Source organism: Balearica regulorum, chromosome 2 (assembly GCF_011004875.1).
Source record: "Balearica regulorum gibbericeps isolate bBalReg1 chromosome 2, bBalReg1.pri, whole genome shotgun sequence".
Classification (NCBI taxonomy): domain Eukaryota; kingdom Metazoa; phylum Chordata; class Aves; order Gruiformes; family Gruidae; genus Balearica; species Balearica regulorum.
Window position 1 is genome coordinate 145,115,373 of NC_046185.1, and position 21,632 is coordinate 145,137,004.

At 40.3% G+C, this 21,632-nt stretch overlaps 1 long non-coding RNA gene across 1 annotated transcript in view; it reads left to right on the plus strand.

The window, feature by feature from the left end:
• LOC142600590 (uncharacterized) overlaps window positions 1-13,062 on the plus strand; it is a 77,075-nt gene extending 64,013 nt beyond the window's left edge. Inside the window, exons 5-6 of the long non-coding RNA XR_012834160.1 lie at window positions 11,116-11,540; window positions 12,716-13,062. This is a non-coding gene — a long non-coding RNA (uncharacterized LOC142600590). The remainder of the gene's footprint in view (window positions 1-11,115; window positions 11,541-12,715) is intronic.
• Window positions 13,063-21,632: the final 8,570 nt, after the last annotated feature.

Consider the following 21,632-nt stretch of genomic DNA (forward strand, 5'->3'; position numbering starts at 1 on the left):
GTATTTTATTGACAGAATTTAGTAGCGCTGGGCATTAGTGACTGTCTACCAAGTAGAAAACAAGCTACGCCTTATCACAAGCACCATTGATTACTCCTTAAAATGCTTTCCTGCCACGTCCAAGGATATCCTCCACAGCTCTCCGAGACTGTGTTTTGAAGTCAGATTGTATTGAGGTTTAATCTGGCCCAAATACTATCCATATGTGTCCATTCATGATAATGTCACTGTTGAGCTATAAACAGTGGTATACCCAGTATTTCTATTTAAGGAGAAGCTAGAATGGAATAAAAAACCCCCCTCTTTCCTATTGGAAAATTTCCCTTTAGGTGAAATGAATTTGTCATTTCTTTACTGTCAAAAATTTACCACAAAATGCCAGGCTCTCCAGGTCAAAATACAACTGGGATTCTGAAGGTAAATTCTGGAGGAGCACAGATTAGCTAAAAATTAGTTGACGTTGACATGGACCGAGTTACTGTGTCAGAGTACCCAGAGATCCTGTGGGAAATGCCTTAGATTTGGGTTAAGCTCTCAGTGGGCAGCAGTCTTCATCAGAAGGCAACACACATGCTGGAAATGGAAGTGGACGTGAGTTTGATTAGTTTTTGCTACTGCTTAGGAAATCTGAGACCAAATTTTCTCTTTCCCAAAGGGCATTCAAGGTCAAGGACAGTAAATATCCTTTAAGAAGGGAGTTTGAAGACATTCTTGGTGTAGCAATGTACTATGTGGGATACCCTGCTTCTATCATGTGTTAGTTGACCTCTCAAGATAAATATTTGCCTTCACAGGAAGAAAAAAAGCAGCAACAAAAATATAATACACAGCATTTGCAGCTTTAAAAAGTGCAAGATAATACCCTTTCTTTTCTTTATTTTTCAGTACCACTACTTGGGGACCTGAAAAAGAGATGAAAGTTTCAATTTTCTGTGCACTATATTAAAAAATACAGAAGGCAATCCTTGTCCCAGAGAGTTTGCCAGAAAATTGCTACGTGTCATGCAAAATGTGGCAAATTACAGCAAATGTGACAGAGCCAAGAAACAGTTAACTGAAAAAAATTTTGCATGAAGAAAACAGGCTTTTAAATTTATTGAGTGATATCTGTATTTTATCAGAAGACTTGGTACCTTCTGTATGTCCTTTCCCTATTGACAATGTTGAAATTGATCAAGTGATGAAAGAGAACCCCCAAATTAGAGAAAATAAAGGTCTTGTTCCATCATTCTTATTCTCCAGTGCTTTGTTTGGTCTCATTTGTGGGAACTCCATGACAGCAAAGCCATTACTGCCTTCCTGTGTCTATTCCAAACTCTTAAGAACATTAAGGGATTCCTTATATTGGTTCCATATTTTTTCCAGACTTTGAACATCAGACCAATATTCTTTGTTCTAGATTATCCTGAGAAACTGTTCTTTATATCTTCCAAATGTTTATGGTCACCCTTCACAGCTTCATGCAAGGTTTGATTTTTCAGTCCACTACTACTGGCCACCAAGCACGTGCAGTGTATCCCTTGTGGTCCTCTCCAATAACGCACGAGGAAAAAAACGTTCCTGTTTTCTGAGCAATTGCACAAATGTGCAATCCTAAAAAGACATAAAGCTTACATGAGACTTACTTTACTGTGCCATATTTAATGTACATTTCTTTCAGTAGCAGTCCTAGCTTTGTCACCAGTGCTCGCTTCAAGCCATTTGCTCTGTCACCTGCCTCCCCCGCTGCTGTGCCAATAGGTCTGGTAGTGGGGTTCCCGCTGGTAAGCCAGGTCAGGAAACTAATAAATGCTGCAATTTTAATATTTTTTTAAGGTTATTTTTAAGATGTCATCTGTCTGTATAGCACCAGCAGGTGATTTGCTATTATTTCAGACGCTATTCTGGTCTTCCATGAACCATTTTGCACAAAGTGGTTTCTTGCAGCTCACTCCAGCTGTATTTTGTTTACTAAAAACTGGAAAGATAAACAACTTGAATCTTAAAGATTCACAACTAAAGTGCCAAATATATGTACATATTAAAGATATTTAGTGTCTGTGATTTCCTTCAGTGCTTTGTAGTGTAGCTGTTCTTATTTAAGGATTATGGTCTTAATTGTGCTGTGTTTTCCATTTTTCTTTCTTCCCACTCATGCTCTCGGAAGACTGAAGAAATATCACTGCTCTTACCATAATATATACACTTGAGAAAACACTGAAAAGACATGTTTGTTAAGCACTCCAAGCAATAACCGAGCATTGATGTGTCTGCTTTCGCCATATGCTTCCTGATTTTGCATCAAAAAGTGGGAAACAATGTCAATCCCAAAGTGGTATTAAAAGTACACCCTAGTGAATCCACTCTGGGCAGATATCGAATGCCTAATCATAGCTCACTATCTCCAGACCTTGTTGCTCAGAGACCCATCCCATATAACAAAGTCTTAGATTCTTCCTCTTTGATCAAGCTCTCCAGCTACTTCAATATTTTGTTGTTCACTTGATTCTCGTGTTTTACAGAGCAGGACTTGGTACCCCCGAGCTCTGGGACAGGAACAGGGTGGCTTGCCACCATCTTTCTGTTTCTTCTTCTCTCTCTGTATATTGAAATCCCTAGCAGTTTTAGAGCAGCTCAGTCCTTTTGTGGGTTTGACTTCTGAAGAAACGTATTTCCAACCTGAAACATCTGAAACATTCTAATGCTTAGTAAAGAATGGAAAACTATAATACTGGCTTCATGCTACATGAAGTTTCACATGCTTGTGGAATCCCTCCACTGTAATCTTTACCAAAACCTGTTTAAGAGCAGTCCAGTTCTTCACTGCTTTATGTGGTGGTTATGGTGCTGACACCTTCACTGTTCCTGCTACTCCCCATCCTGATGCTGCATTTGTTTTTTGCACTGGCCAGGTCTACTTAGCTCCCTCTGACTGGACTGCTTACTTGGCACATAGGTGAAGAAGACTTACAAACAGTAGTGGAAAGAACAGTCCTAGATCTCTTTTTTGACTTGAGCAATTGGTCAATGAGATATTTCTTTTAGCAGAAGTTGTTGAGGGAGTCAGATGTCTCGATACCATCCTTTTTATGTGCAAAGAGTGCACAAAATGACAGGAATTATAAGCCTCTTTCAGATAGCACTTGGCATAACTCTTGCTGGGCTTTTTTCTTGGGCTATACTCCCAGTGTTGTTCAGGACATATTGTTGATTTATTGATTCTTTCTCTTCATGTCTTTGGTCTTTTTGACTCAAATGCACAAAATGGTATTGTGCAAAAATCCCTCCACCTGCGTAATTCATGTGCCTTCGTTTGTCTGTCATATGTGCTCGCTCCTAAGTTGACGCTTCACGTTATGTTGTTCCATGAAGCAGTTCAACGGCATCTTACAACTCTTCTTCTGCCTACTAAAAAAGCACTCAAGTGATCAAAGTGGAGCCTTTCCTATAAAAGATCTAAGTATGTATGCATGGTTGGTTTGATGAGTTTAAATGTTTTAGAGCAACCTAATTTTAACAGAAATATCTGATACAAAATTGATAAGGTGCTACAGTTGGAGAAAATATGAATTAATGCACAAATCATGTTATACAGGTAAAATAACGTAGTTTTTGTTTTTAAGTGAAAGACAGAATAAACAAAGGGAAAAGTCCTGTGCACTTAGGAGATCCTAGTGGATATTAATCCAGGCCTATTGAATGGAGAGACAAGACCATTGGAGTTAAGCGACCTAAAAAAAAATCTCACACACATGAGTTTGTAAGTAGAGTATTTTGCTCCTTGTATCTTGTCTTAGTCCAACTGAGAGGGGAATAGGTGAAAAATCAAGTTTATACAATTTGTCATCTACTAAACTAATTACTATATCATGTGGGTTCCAGGCCTTGCGATACAAACCTAATTTTGTTCATTTTGAGCATTTTGAAACCATGTGTCTTTGCCATCACCCCTAATAATTTTTGCTGTTTCTGTTTAGTTATGAATTATATTTTCCAACAATTCACCAGGAGCGTGTCCTTAAATGGCTGCATTGCTAAGTGCAAGGGAATGTATGCTTTGAAGCTTTTTTAATGTCATGCAAAAATAAGTATGTCACCTGGTATCCTGGGATAGAGTTAATTTTCTTCCTAGTAGCTGGTATAGTGCTGTGTTTTGGATTTAGGATGAAAATAATGTTGATAACACTGTATTTCAGTTGTTGCTAGGCAATGTTTATACCAAGTCAGGGACTTTCAGCTCCTTACACTGCCCTGCCATTGAGGAGGCTGGGAGGGCACAAGAAGCTGGGAGGGGGCACGATGAGGACAGCTGACCCAAACTGGCCAAAGGGATGTTCCGTACCATATGACGTCATGCTCAGTATACAACTTGGGGGAAGCTGGCCAGAGGCTGGGACCATGGCTTGGGAACTAGCTGGGCATTGATGGTCTGTGGGTGGTGAGCAATTGTGCTGTGCAGCACTTGTTTTGTATACTGTTCTATTATTATTGTTATTATTATTGTTGTTGTTGTTGTTATTCTCTTCCTTTTCTGTCATATTAAACTGTCTTTTTCTTAACTCACGAGCTTTACCTTTTTTTCTGACTCTCTTCCCCATCCCACTGCAGGGGGTGTGAGTGAACAGCTGTGGGGTTGTTTTAGCTCCTGTTGGGTTAAACCACAACACCTGGGAAAACATAACTACTCAAATATTGTTTCATGGTGGGTCTTTCTCCCTCAAGTCATACTCTCTTGAGAGAAATAACCTGAATTAACTCTGCAATGAAAGCTAATAGCCTACTTGAATAGAACCTGCGGCCCTTGAATTTTATTACAGAGCTTTTACTCCTAGACTTTTCTACCTCACTTTTTTCATAGAGTAATGTTATTTTTCAGGTGGAGGGGAATGAGAAGAAAAATGTTAAATAGTTAAGATGTTTTCTTTGTCCTCTTTTAATTCCATTCTCAACAGTACCAGGAAACAATAGGAGTATCATTCTGGCTTTAAGCAGTGATTTTTGACCTTAATCCAACTGTCACTGACATAAGAACAACTCTTTTATTTCTCTGTATGAAAAAATAATAATGAGCCTAGCACTGGACTCAAATATCACGTACAAGCTCAGTATATAGAAATGTGCAATAGTTTGAATACAAACAGTAGCAACAAAAACACCTAGAAGAAATGGGAGAAACGTGGCTATGCCATTCCCCAAAATTAACAGAAATTGACTTTTTTATTATCATCTACCAGGAATGCCAGGAGTATTAAATATCATGAGATTTTCGGAACAAAGAAAATAGATGAAATCATCACATATGTTTGGTAACAATAGTAACACAGAACTATGCTGTTTCCAATTAACAGCGGAGCGATACTGAAATATATTTCATTAATACACAGGTAAAGGGGCTTCACTGCTAATCAGAATAAATTGCAGCATTCAACACAGAGCTGCTACAGGTCTTTAAATTGCTTTTGCCTTGCTGTATGGATATAGTTGAACATAGCTTAATACATTTTTTACATGATGTAATTTTATCCAGCTCATACAATGTCAGGGTAATAATAATGATATTCTAATATTAATGCAAGCACAAGATATACATATTGATGAATAATGGTCATATGTTTTTGGATCTCCTTGCCAAGTCATATTAAAATGACAAATAATTGCCATTGCTTCAGAGAAATGGTACAGGCTCTGTAGTCAAAAAGCACATTAGGGACCCACAGCGTCCATTTGTTATCCTTTGTCAGGAAAACATGGTTCTTTAATGAAAGTGAATGAAAGGACACTGATTGAGGACAGTGACACTAAACCTCTTTCTCAACAGGAGCCATGACATGAGTATTAATAAGCAGATTGAAAGGTTAAGACTCAGCTTTGAAACTCTGGAAGCACAGTAGAATCTGAAATAACTCCCCCCTCATACTATGGGGAAAATCACAGAGTAAAATGCATTGTATAAGCCTTCTGGCCACAGGAGGATAGGGCGGATGGAAATTGGTTTCCAGACAATTCAGGCAAATGCCATTTAAAATCTTAACCAAAATATATTTTTGTTAAAGTCTTGCTTTTAATTCTCTGTCTTGATAAATGATCCCTTTCCTTCTCATTATCCCCTCCCTCTTTGCTCCCAGTACTATAAAAATGCTAACAAAATCAACTTGGGCATTTCCTGAGCATTAGTGAGAGCAGTTGGGAAAGCAAGGGCACAAAGGTGCAGCCCGAGTAAGTATAAACCAGTAACCTAGTGCGATGCGTTTACTAGGAATTCAGCATGTATGTTACTTGGGAGAATGAAGAAATATCTTAGTATAAGAAGATTGTTGAATGCATAATGCATTATGGCAATCACTTATTAATTACTGAGAACCTAGAGGAGCCAGTCAGGATCACAGAAGAGTCTGAAACACGCAGTCCCTGATCCCGCTGAGCTCTGTAGATACGTGCAGTCCCACTGGAGTCAGTGGAGCACGCAAGGGGGCAATGCAAACGTGTGTGTCTCTGCAGGATAGTGTCTGGAGCTGCTGTGTCTCTGTTGATAAGGTTTTGCCTCTCTGAAACTCTGTATGATGTGCACAAACTCTGTAAGATCACTATACCTGACCACCTTTGCAGATTTATGTTCTTTTTACAGTCCCACTTTTCTATGCACAGAAAATATCTTCCAGGAATTTGATGGCTTTAGTGTTATAGGAAGAAGCCCTGTAATACTGAAATATCATTTTCTCCATCCCAGTAGCAAAGCTGGGCAAAATGCCCAAAGTTTAGAGATGTCTGAATGCAGAGACTGGTTCTGTTCATCACAGAGATAACGTGAGCTGTGATGTTCACAATTAGATTGCAGTATATTCAGACCAGGTTAGAAGACTCTCACTGTATGTCTTGCCTCCCAAAGATCTGACAAAATAGCAACCATTGCACAGACTGAAGAAATGCATTTAAATACAGATTTAAATGTATTTAAGTGTTTGTAATAATTCCAAATGAATTTGAAATATTTGGCTTATCTTTAGGCAAGGCTAATAATGATGTGGGCTGAGTCTACACCAGAAAATTAAGAGAGTCTGGGACTATTTTATGATGCAGAAGCCAACAGCATGGCACAACCCATGTCCATATTATTAAAAGCTTTTAGTCTCCATGCATGCTGCCGATTGAGGCTATTTGCCAGCTTGTGGTTAGTCCTAAACTGTGCTTAGGAGCTGGCTGAGACAGCTAGTTGAAACAGGGCAAATTGTATCATGGACTTTCCTAATAATTGCATGATAGAGGCGTTCCATTGTTCACTGGTGCTGTTTTGTTTAGTGGTATATCTGTAGGTAACAGACTGGTAAACTGATGTCTTCAGTAAACAGTCATTAATCAATACAACTTGATGTTATTTTATATTCAGTGTAGGGAAACAGTGGAGATTTTAAGGATGAAATGGCCACAGAAAATAATCTGAGAGGTGACTGTGAGATGATTCAATTTAAATCAAATAGGAAGAAAATGTAAAAGTAATTTGCATTGATCTGATCAATGGAGAGCAATAGCAACGTTTTCTGTCAAGTAAGGGGCCACCATCTGTTGCAAGTAACAGTGGGGGGAAAAAAAGATTCAGGTGAATCTGACATACTGCAATTCAGTTTCCCTTTTATTTTGGGCACCTTAACTTGAAAGCCACAACAGAGTCAATATTAATTCTTAGGGCCGCAGGAGTATCATGCAGACACCACAGGGGACCCAGATCAAGTGCTATGCAGTTTGGACCTGGTTGACTCTCACTAGAAAAAAGACTGCGTGTCCCAGGCAGTGCGGGCATGAGTAATTCCGCACCATTTGTTGCTGTGTCCTCTGCTGTTACCTGTAGTAGGTGTCTTAAGCAATGTGGACGCAGCCTCGGTTGGTCAAAGGATAACTCTCAGATTGGTTGGATGCAGACTGTGAAAAGTAAGCAGTCTTAGGATATATCAGATGAAATGTTTCTAAGAGAGAAGAAAATGTGAATGCCATTTTATAAGGCCCTAGTGAGATCTCTTCTGGAGTACTGATAAGAAAAGCTGGAGAGAGGTTTTTTACAACAGCATGTAGTGACAGGACAAGGGGTAATGGGTTTAAGCTGAAGGAGAGTAGATTTAGACTAGATATTAGGAAGAAATTCTTCACTGTGAGGGTGGTGAGGGACTGGAACAGGTTGCCCAGAGAGGTTGTGGATGCCCCATCCCTGGAAGTGTTCAAGACCAGGTTGGATGGGGCTTTGGGCAACCTGGTCTAGTGGAGGGTGTCTCTGCCCATAGCAGGGGGGGTTGGAACTAGATGATCTTTAAGGTCCCTTCCAACCCAAACCATTCTATGATTCTATGAAAATTCTGCTCACTTATCTACCATAAAACTGAAATCAAGTAGAAACAATTGCAAAGAAAAGTTCCCTGGATGATCCAGGAACTGGAGACCACAACAGAGTTTTATTAGCCTTTCAAAAAGTAAGCTGGAAAAGGATGCGATTGGTTTAATTGCATCAGGAAGGTGAACACAAGGGATTGACAAGAATTACCTAAACTCAAGGGCATTGTTGACTCAAACCAAATGACTATAGATGAGTAAACATATGAATAAATAAATTTAGGCTAAAATCTAAAGAAAAATTGCAACCTGTAGGAGAGACAGCTTGTGAAAATCTTATCTGTGAGCTGTGGAGGCAATACAACTAGTATTTCAGATGGAGCTTGATGAATGTAAGAAACGAATATATATTGACTATATTGTTTAGGATACCATAGGGCTGATGGTCCAGAGATCTTTGCATGACTATCTATTTCATCTATCCTAAATATTGTAGAAATCTTGCTCATATAAAGCATTCCAGTGTTATAGTTTATTAACTGCTCTTTTAACCTGTAATAATTTAAATTATTTTCATTCTTGAAATGATTTATTATTTTTACATTGAACAAAGTACCTGTGTGATTTCAATATCTAGCTGTATTAAGTACAGGTTAAACTATAAATACCTGTACCTTAAATGAGAAACTGGACACATACATTCAGAGATGTCTATATGCATTGTGTATTTTCAGGTAAAAATTGTGTCATGCAATTTGAACTTTGCAAATTTTGAAAATGTAGCCCTTGGTACATGGGTTGTTTGAATGGAGTATCTGCTGCCTGAGGTTTTTTCAGGTTTTTCTTTTGTTATGCTTTATTTCTGATCTGCAGTGAGGCTTGTTCTGGCAATGACAGGAGGGACAAATTGTTCATAGATCTTGTGTGCCATTCCTGATACAGTATATTTTCAGTACTGTAGTTCTCATGTGCAATGTTAGAAGTAGTTGAATGAAGAGACAGAACGCCAATATCTTGGTAAATAATGGACTTATTTTTCTTGCTGATACTCTGATCTTTCTGGAGCTCCCTCCCAGAATCTGAGGCCCTAATAAGACTGGCGTCCACGATCCAGTAATGGGCTGGCGTTGTGACTAGCTGTATTTTTTCATTGAGGGAGTCAGTTTTGAGGAAATTTAAGAAATCTGAATGGAGGGTTTGAGGGTGGGTATACTGCACTGGAATTCACTGCAAAGCACTTTTTACATTATCTTACACTATAATACTAGTTACTTTTACAATTTTCCTTTAAAAAACAATAGTAATCTTTATGGCTGTGAGTTAAATATTGTGAGTCTTCAAACAGTCTATAGCAGTCACTAAGGACATTCACAACACTGATTTCATATCAGTTTTATATTTACAGGAATAATACGCATGCAAAATGTGTATTTAAATGTGTTTTAAAACTTATTGTTATAGCAAAGAGCATAAAAAATTAGTCATTGAAAGGGATTAGATAGAAATGTATCCATGATTCCTTGTTCATACCTGAAGGTTATAAAGGTTCATACCTGACGTATAAAGTATATAACCCTTTTACCTAGTTAAGCAGTCCATTAGGCTTTTAACCAATGTTTAACAACACCAACAGCTGCCTTTGTCCTTATATCCCTTCATGTATTCAGTGCCTGTTATTATATTTAATCTAAATAGCAGCCTCACTTGTGATAGTTGTATTCAGCCATTTATTATTCACAGCTTATTAGAGTGGGAGTTAAAGACAGATTGCTGTAGTTTTCCAGTTTTCATGGAGGTTAGGCAAAAATATTTCCTAGAGTAACCAACACACAGTCCCACTATGGGAGATGCCATCACCTTGTAAACTGGGTCTGGTAACCAGACAGCCCTCTTACTGCATTGCAGCTTGGGAAATTCTCTGTCAGCTGAAGAGATAACAGCATATGCATACCCATACACTGTTCATCATCTTGGCTATCATCTCCAATGATGACTGTAAAAGTTGGTTGCCCCAGAAAAGCAGGAGTAGAAAAAGCTATGGGCAGAGCCTGTTCTTGACTAAGCACTGCTAGCTTCCATGGAATTTTGTGGATGGGCAGTGCTTTGGCCCCAAGGCACCATCTTTATGAACTTTATAACAGATTGGTAATGTGTGTCTTCAGTAGAACTGTGTTACTCCTGCAGCAGAGAGCTAATGAACCTTTCTGTATGATTAGACTTGGAAATTTTCATTTTGTAAATAAGCAAAGAATTAATATTTCCAAAAACTATTTTGCCAATGTAATTTTAATGGCTTAATTTTTGCACTAACTAGACAATCTGGTTTAAAATTCATATAAAGGTAGATTTTTCATGCAAAAAATACAAATTGTCCAAGTCGAGACTCAATATATTTGAATACAGAATCATAATATTTTTCTAATCAGATTTTCTAATCAGATTAATCACATGAATTCATTAAAATATCATTTTGTTTCAGCTCTATTTATTGGAGAAGCCCAGTTCCACAGTTCCTGAGTAATGCCCAGCCCCTCAGAGAGATTAAGGTGTCTAAATAGCTTTGATGTTTTGCGAAAAAATGCCTTAGTTCAAATGTGCGAGGAACTGCACAGATTTCATTTTGCCCATGTTTACCTCCATCTGCTTTAATCTTGCCATATCTGAAGTGAGACTGCTTACGTATATAAAGTAAAGCCTAGATTATATTCTTCCCTGAATCAGGATCAGAATCTTCAATTTTTACTTGAAGTCAAATGCTTTCAGTGTCCCATCTCGTTGCTACCTAAGATACGGGTTTTTTTCCTTTGAAAAAAAGAAAAGAAAGAATATAAGCAAACACGAATATTCTTCATTGCCTTGAAATAATACAAATGCAAAAAACATTAATTTAAGTCTATAACCGGGACAAACCCAGCAATTTTTAGGTGGATTTTGAGTGGATGGAGAAGTCAGCAACTATCTCTACTTGCCAATGAAAAGGGAATCCCTTGAGCTTGTCTACAGAACCTGCTCCCGTACACACAGTCTTTGCTCCAAGTCACAGGGTGCTCTGCATGGGAAGATAATGAAAGTGCCGGCCAGGCTGGATGGAACTGAATAATTAAAGAAGCTTGTAATTTATGTTGCCATCAAATGCTGGAGGATATGGCCCTGCTGCAGGAAAAGAACTGGCTCTCATGTATCTGAGGCATTTTTCAGATGATACCGAGGCTGATTACTGGATGCATTACTAGGTTTTCTTGAAGGTATGTTAGTAGATTAGAGGTAGATCATGCAATAACTTCTATTATCTCACATTACCTATGCTTTGATTGAGCAGTTGTGTCACTGCTTGCATTGCTGCATTGTATTTCTCTAGCTGATATTTTTCTAGAATAAATGTATTTTAGAAGATGGAAGATTATAGTTGCTCTCTACATATACCATGCCTTTTTTTAGCTCCTTTCTCTTCATTTTATTCCCTTTATATATTTTCTTTCCCACTTTAATTTAATGGGAACCATACACAGAAGCCAGGCAGATAGATGTACTGAAACCCTGTTAGCATTTAATCTCTTTTTAGATAAATGCAAATATTGCTGTTGATGGTACTGGAGCCTTGTCCAGCAGTCATCTGAGGAACTTGCTCATCCATTTTTCACAGTGTGTCCATTACTATCAGTCGCTGAAGATTGTGATCCAGAATATTCGTTCTTGACGAAAACAATAGAATTAAGCCACAGGGCTTCAGAAAATTGCTTTCATATTCAAGCAGTGCTACACATATACAGACACCTTGTTGATGATTTTCCTGCCCTGAAGAAAATATATTGCTGCTGCCACAAACCTGTCTTTTGGCACTTTGTCACTTACAAGTGATGATAAAATTGCAACAAAGAGACTTCTTTTTAATCTCATAGGTCATCGTTTGTACTCTGGACAGTCCTCCCTTTGTCCTCTCATTTAGTTTAGATAAGGTGGAAAAATCCTTTTAATTGCCTCTAAAATTCTCTTAAAAATACAAAATCCAAAAAATCAGCCTCAATGCACCCTCAATTTTTTAACATGACAACTTTTTTCTTCATGTTTTTCATTTAGATCAAAAGCTTTGTGTGCATTTTAAATATATATATATTTAGGCAGCTGAATTGCAGGCAGCCTTTTTGATTCATAGATTCGCATCATACTGCAAACTTTAAGAGAGAAATTTAATACCTTTAATTTTGTGAGAACCCCAGAATCATGTCATAATTGTATTACTGAAATTCTGACCATTATTATATCCATTTGTTACTGCTAAACACTTAACATAATTTTTTTAATTCAATCATCTGGTCCAGCAATTCAAAGTTGCAGAAAACTTGTGACAGATATTTACCTGGCTACATTTTTTTTAATATTATTTCTATATTTGCTGAGAATTTTTTCTCATCTTTTTCAGCTTCTTCTTCAGATTTATACCTCAATGAAATCCCAAACCTGTCTGTGATCTAAAAAGTGTGCTGCCATGGGATTTTGATGCAGCAAATGCAGTATTTTGTCTCCTGTCTGCTGTCTTCCAGTCTGAGTCTTTCCCAGTTGGAGGTATGGAAAGAGCAAAGAAGAAAAAGAGGCTTAAAATCTCCTGAAAGGGGCAGCAGGAGAAGAAGGTACCCTTGCAGTATGTTTTCCTCTGTTCAAGTTGTACATCAGGCTTCTCTGCTCCCCTCCTGGACATCTGACAACCAGTATCCAGGAACAAGACTGGTAGGAATAAGGTGGAACCAAAACTGATGTCACGCTCTTCATGTGGGGTAAAAAAATGAAGGGATGCTATCAATGAAGGGATGCCATCAATACCTAGGACAGATTCTCTACCTTTTCTCTCTTATTTTGGTCCCCTTGATTACCGCCAAGCAGAGGCTGTGGAGGCATCACACGTTCCCTAGGACGAAGGAGGAGTCAGCTGCTGCTATCCCCTTTTCACACAAGGGCTTGAAGAGTGTGTCCAAGGAAGGAGAGAGGCAGACTCAGAAATTCAAAGTTTACGGATTTAAGTACAACCTCTGGAAGCCTAGGACATTCACAGTTCCTCCTATGAGAAAGCCAAGCATTAAGAAATACAGAAATGGTCACTTAGGTGCCAAAATAACCACTAAAGGCCAAACACTCTGTAAATGCCCAGGGGAAACAAGCCTCACCACTCAGGATGAAGGGATCCTTGTGTTCAAACCAGTCACTACTGAAGATAATAGGCAGATTACTCATTAACCTGTATTTGACCCCTACTAATAGAAATGTCCTGGGCCTCCTGCCAGTGTCACCTTCCCTAATCTCCTAAAGTCACTGCAGATTCACCAATATAAACTGGCAAAAGCAGAATTAGCCACAATGAGCATTCCTGCTTCTTTGTGGGACTCTTCACAATGTGGGCTGAACTTGAAGATAATGAACCAACGTTGTCTAGTTTAATTATACTGCTTGAAATCCTTCATAACAAATAAAGATGCATGCCTAAATAGCTCAGTTCAGAAAATTATTATTCCACTAGGTAAACTACCCTTTTAGAGTTACTAATTATTCTTTTTCATTCTTATATTTGCCTTATTAATTTTAATTTTCTAGTAGGTGTTTATAGAGGAAATAATACATCCAGACACCCTTTTTCTTGATCAGGATTTACACTATAGTAACCTTCAAAGCCAGTAGCTTCAAAAAGAAATGGTTTAGAATAGAAACAGATTTCTGTGATGTCCTGAATAACTGCAGTGCTTAAGAATACTAATGCGGAAGTGTCCAACCTAAGTTTCGCAGCCAAAGAAACAGCCTGTGGTGGCACACAATATTTTGCAGGAATTATTAGGCCTGAGATGTTTGGACTTAAGATATAAAAAGGAATTCCTCAAAAAAAAAAAGTGTAAATATTGTTGTTCAAAGAAATTTCTCAGTATAATATTGTATCACAAATAATTATATAAGTGATGGGATGTTACTTTTAAGACAAGTTTTCCCTCAAACTCTTTTATTACATGAGTCACCTCTTCCTGACCTTATGCTGATCACATAAGATTTTGCAAGGGTATCATAAAAATGTATGTGTTTCCATGTCAAAAATGAATTAAAAAGGCAAGAGCAAGAGGATTTCCTCAACTACAGACTATAAAATAGGAACAGAAAATTATGGGAAAAAAACCCACCAAGATGATGAAAAGCACGAGCAGTTTTAAGATTCTGATTGATGGAATTTTCTCAAAATTTTAGGAGGCTTTTGAAGTTTTAGTGCATTGCACAGCAACCACTGGTAGTTTCTGAATTCGTATTTTAAGGCTGTATTTATACCAGGCGCTCAATTCTGAACTTAGATACAAGCTATTTTACCTTTGCATATGTAATAAAATTAGTCACGCTATTCCTGTGCTCATACAAGGCTGCTCATGTGCCTGTGGCAAACTCTGATGGGGCTCTAATGTTCATCCCTGGTTATCCTGTCTCACACAGACCTGCTGTGCCCAAAAGGGACAATGCACAGCAGCAGTCCTGGTTCAAACTGTACCTTATACGCAAAGATTGAATTAACCTGTGCCCCAGTTAAAAAACTCCTCGATGAGACCCCGTATGACCAAATGCAGGAGGAGTTGTGCTGAACCAGCATAGGAAGCTAAAGCTGGAGCTTCATCTTGCGCTGCACTAGGAACAAGACACAACTGTCTCCAAGCGAGATAGCTGGGATAGATGTGAGCATACCATGAGAGTGGTAAAAGGTATAAGAGAGACAGGAATATTAACATAACTGTGTTCTGCCAAAAATTCCCCCTGGCTTATAAAACACATGTTTTAAATCAGCAGGTAATTCAGGATTTAGCAACAATTTTGCTAGCAATGTAATTGTTAATGTTTTTATTCAGTTTTATTTATTTCTGCAGCAATCCTCTAGTGTTTAATCATCTCTCTATATATTGTGGTTTGGTTTTTTGTTGGTTTTTTTTTTGTGTTGGGTTTTTTTGTTTGTTTTGTTTGGCGAAGCAAGGCTTCTGTATCATAGTCCTGAATCTGAGCACTTGGGATCCCTGCGGTAACCCTGGCAACCTCGTTAGCAGGGTGGGCTACAGCTCCAGCACCTCTTGCTGAACAAAGCGGAGTCCTTTTCCCCCCAGCCCGCAGTGCAGCAGCAGTGACCGGGTGCCTGAGCTGGGACGCATCACCGCTGCTGAAATGTCACCAGGGCTTTTGGTGCTGAGGCTGCAAGGCTGATGCCTGCATGCAGACATACATTTGGTTTTGCATGATTGCGTAGTCTCCCATTTTAAAAAATCTATTTAGATTAAGCCTATAATGTCATTTATGAGAGGGCGTTAAGGTGATACCACATAGTCCTTCATCAAGGTAGGTGGCAGAGCTGAGCTCAAATATGCTTTGTTGGCTTTTGAGATTTTGTCATTATTACTTATACTGGAAAATATAAGGCAAGCTCTTTTAAATTCTTTTTTTAATCTACTATTTCAGTAAACAATTTTGTGTTTGCTATAGACAAAAAGTTTTATTAAAAGAAGGTATTTTCTATCCTATTCTATAGGGTTCTCAAGCACTCATTCTGTTAGCATAATCCATAACCTATTAACATAATCTATATTACATTCTCCAGTATCATCTATTAAATTGTACATCCATCAGGACATGTGAAATTAGTATGCACCATACAAATCTTACCTGATTTTTTTTTTTACAGGTATTTCCCAAGACTCTTTCTTACCATTTCATATATGTACACTTGAAAACATTATTAGGAAGGAAATTTTGGACTGATAGGCATAAAATATGGGCTGTCCTTCTCTTGAAAGATGTTGACAGTTGCTGTGGCTTCAAGAGGGAGCACTCTACATGGTTAAAATTCCTTCAGAATGAACTACTGTAAATTTTTAAATCATGAATTCTCACTGCAGTCCTCTGGTTCAGGCAATCCTGCCAAGTGTTCCATGTCTTATTTCCAATATGTTTCCAGTTTATAGGTTGCTTCAGTTTTGTTGCTTTCCAGGGTGATAACTTTAGTATGTTCACATTTCTGAGAGCCAATATAGTTACCTTTTTTTTTTAGGTCTAATGTTTCTCGAAAGAATTCCTCCTAGAAGGTTCCAAAAGCAACTGAGCATTCAGAAGAATAAATGTTGTTTGCAGCATGTCTTAAACTTTTGAAACAGATCACTTTATTTCTGTGTATGTTAGTGATTAATTTTATCCTTCATTAAAATCCCAGGGGATAAAAGTTTGCTTTTAGAATCATAGAATGATTTTGGTTGGAAGGGACCTTAAAGATCATCTAGTTCCACCCCCCCGCCATGGGCAGGGACAGCCTCCACTAGATCAGGTTGCCCAAAGCCCCATCCAACCTGGCCTTGACCACTTCTGGGGATGGGGCCTCCACAACTTCTCTGGGCAACCTGTTCCAGTCAAGAATTTCTTCCTGATATCTAATCTAAATCGACCCTCCTTCAGCTTAAAGCCATTACCCCTTGTCCTACCACCACATGCCCTTGTAAACAGTCCCTCTCCAGCTTTCCTGTAGGCCCCTTCAGGTACTGGAAGGCTGCAATAAGGTCTCCCCAGAGCTTTCTTTTCTCTAGGAGAAGGTTGTTCAGCTCCCATCTTCTCAGGGGGCTGAACAATCCCAAGTCTCTCAACCTGACTTCATAGAAGAGGTGCTCCAGCCCTCTGATCATCTTCATGGTCCTCCTCTGGACTTGCTCCGACAGCTCCATGTCCTTCTTGTACTGGGGACCCCAGAGCTGCGGTACTGCAAGTGGGGTCTCACCAGAGCGGAGTAGAGGGGCAGGATCACCTCCCTCGACCTACTGCCTCTTTTGATGCAGCCCAGGACACGGTTGGCTTTCTGGGCTGCAAGCGCACACTGCCAGCTCATGCTGAGCTTCTCATCAATTAATACCCCCAAGTCTTTCTCCTCGGGGCTGCTTTCAATCCATTCCTCGCCCAGCCTATAGTCGTGCTTGAGATTGTGCCGACCCATGTGCAGGACCTTGCACTTGGCCTTGTTCAACTTCATGCGGTTCACATGGGCCCACCTCTCAAGCTTGTCAATGTCCCTCTGGATGGCATCCCTTCCCCCCAGCGTGTCGACCACACCACACAGCTTGGTGTCATTGGCAAGCTTGCTGAGGGTGCGCTCAGTCCCACTGTCCATGTCGCTGACAAAGATGTTAAACAGTGCCAGTCCCAACACTGACTCCTGAGGAACGCCACTCATCACTGGTCTCCACTTGGAGATCGAGCTTTTGACCACAACTCTTTGAGTGTGACCATTCAACCAATTCCTTATCCACTGTGTGGTCCCATGTGTCAAATCCATGTCTCTCCAATTTAGAGACCAGGATGTCATGCAGGACAGTGTCAAAAGCTTTGCCTAAGTCCAGGTAGATGACGTTAGTTGCTTTTCCCTTATCCACCAATGGTATAACCCTGTTCTAGGCGGCCACCAAATTTGTTGGGCATGATTAGCCCTTAGTGAAGCTATGTTGGGTGTCACCAATGACCTCCTTATTTTCCATGTGTCTTAGCATAGTTTCCAGGAGGATCTGCTCCATGATCTTTCTAGGCACGGAGCTGAGCCTGACCGGACTGTACTTCCCCAGGTCTTCCTTTTTTTCTTTTTAAAAAATGGGGGTTATGTTTCCCCTTTTCCAGTCAGTGGAAACTTCACCAGACTGCCACAGCTTTTGATGTATGATGGATAGTGGCTTAGCTACTTCCTCTGCCAGTTCCCTCATGACCCACAGATACATCTCATTATGCCCCATGGACTTGTGTGCCTTCAGGTTCCTTACATGGCCTCGAACCCGATCTTCTCCTACAGTGGGTGATTCTTCATTCTCCTAGTCCCTGCCTTTGCCTTCTGTGACTTGGGTGGTGTGGCTAGAGCACTTGCTGGTGAAGATTGAGGCAAAAAAGTCAGCCTTCTCCATATCCTGGGTAACCAGGTCTCCCATTTCCTTCCAGAGAGGGCCCACCTTTTCCCTAGTCTTCCTTTTATCACTAACATACCTATAGAAGCTTTTCTTGTTGCCCCTGACATCCCTGGCCAGATTTAATTTGATCAGGGCTTTAGCTTTCCTAACCTGCTCCCTGGCTGCTCAGACAATTTCTCTCTATTCCTCCCAGGCTACCTGCCCTTGCTTCCACTCTCTGTAAAGTTCCTTTTTGCATTTGAGTTTGTTCAGGAACTCCTTGTTCATCCATGCAGGCCTCCAGGTGTTTTTGCCTGACTCCCTCTTTGTTGGGATGCATCGCTCCTGAGCTTGGAGGAGGTGACCCTTGAATATTAACCAGCTTTCTTGGGTCCCTCTTCCCTCCCAGGCTTTGTCCCATGGTATTCTACCAAGCAGATCCCTGAAGAGGCCAAAGTCTGCTCTCCTGAAGTCCGAGGCAGTGCGCTTGCTGTGCACCCTCCTCACTGCCCTAAGGATCTTGAACTCCACCATTTTATGGTCACTGCAGCCAAGGCTGCCCTTGAGCTTCACGTCCCCTACCAGGCCCTCCTTGTTGGTGAGAACAAGGTCCAGCATGGCACCTCTCCTCATCGGCCCCTATATCACTTTGAGAAGGAAGTTATCATCAACGCATTCCAGGAACCTCCTGGATTGCTTATGCACTGCTGTGTTGTCCCTCCCAACAGATATTGGGGTGGTTGAGACCCCCCATGAGGACCAGGGCTTGTGAATGTGAGGCTGCTCCTATCTGTCTATAGAGGGCCTCATCTGCTCAGTCTTCCTGGTTGGATGGTCTGCAGCAGACCCCCACTATAATGTCCCCTGTCCCTGCCCTCCCTTTAATCCTGACCCATAAGCTCTTGGTCAGCTCCTCATCCATCCCCAAATGGAGCTCCATGCACTCCAGCTGGTCACAGCTGGTCATTGACATAGAGGGCGACACTCCTTCCTCCTCTCCCCTGCCTGTCCTTCCTAAAGACCCTGAATCCTTCCATTCCAACATGCCAGTCATAGGAGCCATCCCACCATGTCTCCATGGTGCCAGTAATATCACAGCCCTGCAGCTGTGTGCAAATCTCCAACTCTTCTTGTTTATTCCCCATGCTACGTGCGTTTGCAAGAGACATTTCAGTTGGGCCCCCGATGAAGCTGGCTGACTGGCTGGAGTGTGTGGAATTCCTTTGTGCTGCATTTCAGGTGCTCTCCCCCTGACCTGTGATCCTTCTCCCAGCTCTGGGCATTTATTGCGGGCACTGGCATCAAACTGGTAGGAGTGGGATGGACTGAGGCTCCCCTCCCCCAGCAACTTTAGTTTAAAACCCTCTTCATCAGCTTGGCAAGCCTATGACCAAAGATGCTCTTTTACTCTTCAAAATTCAGCATGTGAAATACATTGATTTATTGATATTTTAGCCAAGCCAAGAACTTGCTCAAGTATTGGGGCTTTCTGTGACAATTGAATTGAAATTGATTTATGACATGAGATTAATGAATAATTTCTTCTTGATCTGTTGTTGTGGATGGGAAAGGCTGAAGTGATAGACTGTTCAAATTTCTATGTTGTGCAAGCCTAGGATAAAACTGGAATGAAAAAGGGACAAGGATTAGGCTCAAGGTTATAGTTTGAATTAGAGTTGAGATTGGGACTAAGGCCTACTCCTTGATCCTCTGAGACCTTGTCTGTGTTGGTTTAAGAGCTAGGTGAGGGCTGCTGGTCGAGCAGTATCTATAGGGTTGTGGATAGTGTTAAGGTTTGCTATATTTGCTTTATGTTTGGATTCTGCTTATCTCTTACAGTGACAATGAGGGCTGCTACCCACAGGGTCTTACACTTTATGTGCTTGTTGGATATGGGTTTTTGTCATAACGTAACGTTAACGATAGTGTTGGATGTAGGTTAGTAATGGAAAGGAGTTGGAGCCTAGTTTATTTGGGCATGTGGAGTATGCAAGTCTGGCATGCTTCCTCGTTCTTGTAGATTTTTTACAATTTCTCACTAATTCATGCTGTACCAAGGGTCAGCAGGCTGCAGTTTAGGCTGCCTACGCTCCAGGCCAACTTGGAGACCATGCCACCGGTGGCCTTGAAGGGGCCCTTCCAGGAAGGTCTGAAAAGGAGCCTCAGCCATGGATCCCTCCCCAAGTTTATGATTAGGGGCGAGGCAGAAAAGACAGTGGATGGCTCATGGATGTGTTGGGCCATGTGAAGGCCAAATCTGATTGAGGCTAGGTGTGGATTTGGTTTTTACATGAAAGAGGACTTCAGTTTTGTGTGAACTGTTAGAAAAGTTGCTTGATATTGTTATTGATATTGATACTGCACATAGATCTAGTTAAGGACTGATGAGAAAATTGTGAAATGATTTCTATTGCTCCAAGATAGGTAACAGCAGCCAAGTAGAGTTAGTTCACATGAGGGCAGAGGTCCAGCACATGTTGATTTTATTACTCAGTACCTGGAGCTCCTCGTGTCTATAATAAACGCTCTTTTACAACTATAAAAATGACTGCTGAATAATTGTAAGCTGGGATGACTTCACTGGCTGACCTCTGGATTTGGCAAGATAGTTAAATAAACTGAGCGTTTCAGCCACTGTTCTGTTCTCTGTAATCCTTTTAGCCAGCCTTTGTCTTAATATTAACAATAATCCTTAATATTAGTTTAGACACCTCTCCCCTGGCCAAAATCAAACATAACTGTTTTTCCTCTTCGCATCCACTGTCATTCTATTTCTTCAGGTGTTAAGTTTCATACAGCAATAATAATAAAAAAGTCAGTTCCTGGTGTCTATGGCACTAATCAAACTCCAGCTTTAGAGCTAATAACAGCAAAAGGTAAAAATACTACTCTTCCTTTGGCCCAAGTCTTTTTCCCAAGTTCTTGTTCTTTCAGGATCATGTAGTAAAAGTAGTAATTTATCATCTACATTTTGTAAATCTAAATCAGAGCCCTTATGAGTGCTAATCATTATCCAGGCACAGTTAATGGGAACAGAAATATTAACCACTCATATGCCTCTTGTTCTACTGCAATTGATTTGAACATCAAGCCATAAAATTAGCATGTTTCTGTGACCCTGACCCCAACTCAGTCCTAACCCTGAACTTAAAAACAGTCTGGGACATTGTGGTGGGTTGACCCTGGCTGAGGGCCAGGTGCCCACCAGAGCCGCTCTATCACTCCCCTGTTTCATTAGACAGGGGAGAAAAAGCACAACAAAAAGCTTGTGGGTCGAGATAAGGACAGGGAGAGATCATTCACTAATTATCATGACGAGCAAAACAGACTGAACTTAGAGAGGAAATTAATCTAATTTATTACTAGGCAAAACAGAGTAGAGGAATGAGAAATAAAATCAACTCTCAAAACACCTCCCCCCACCCC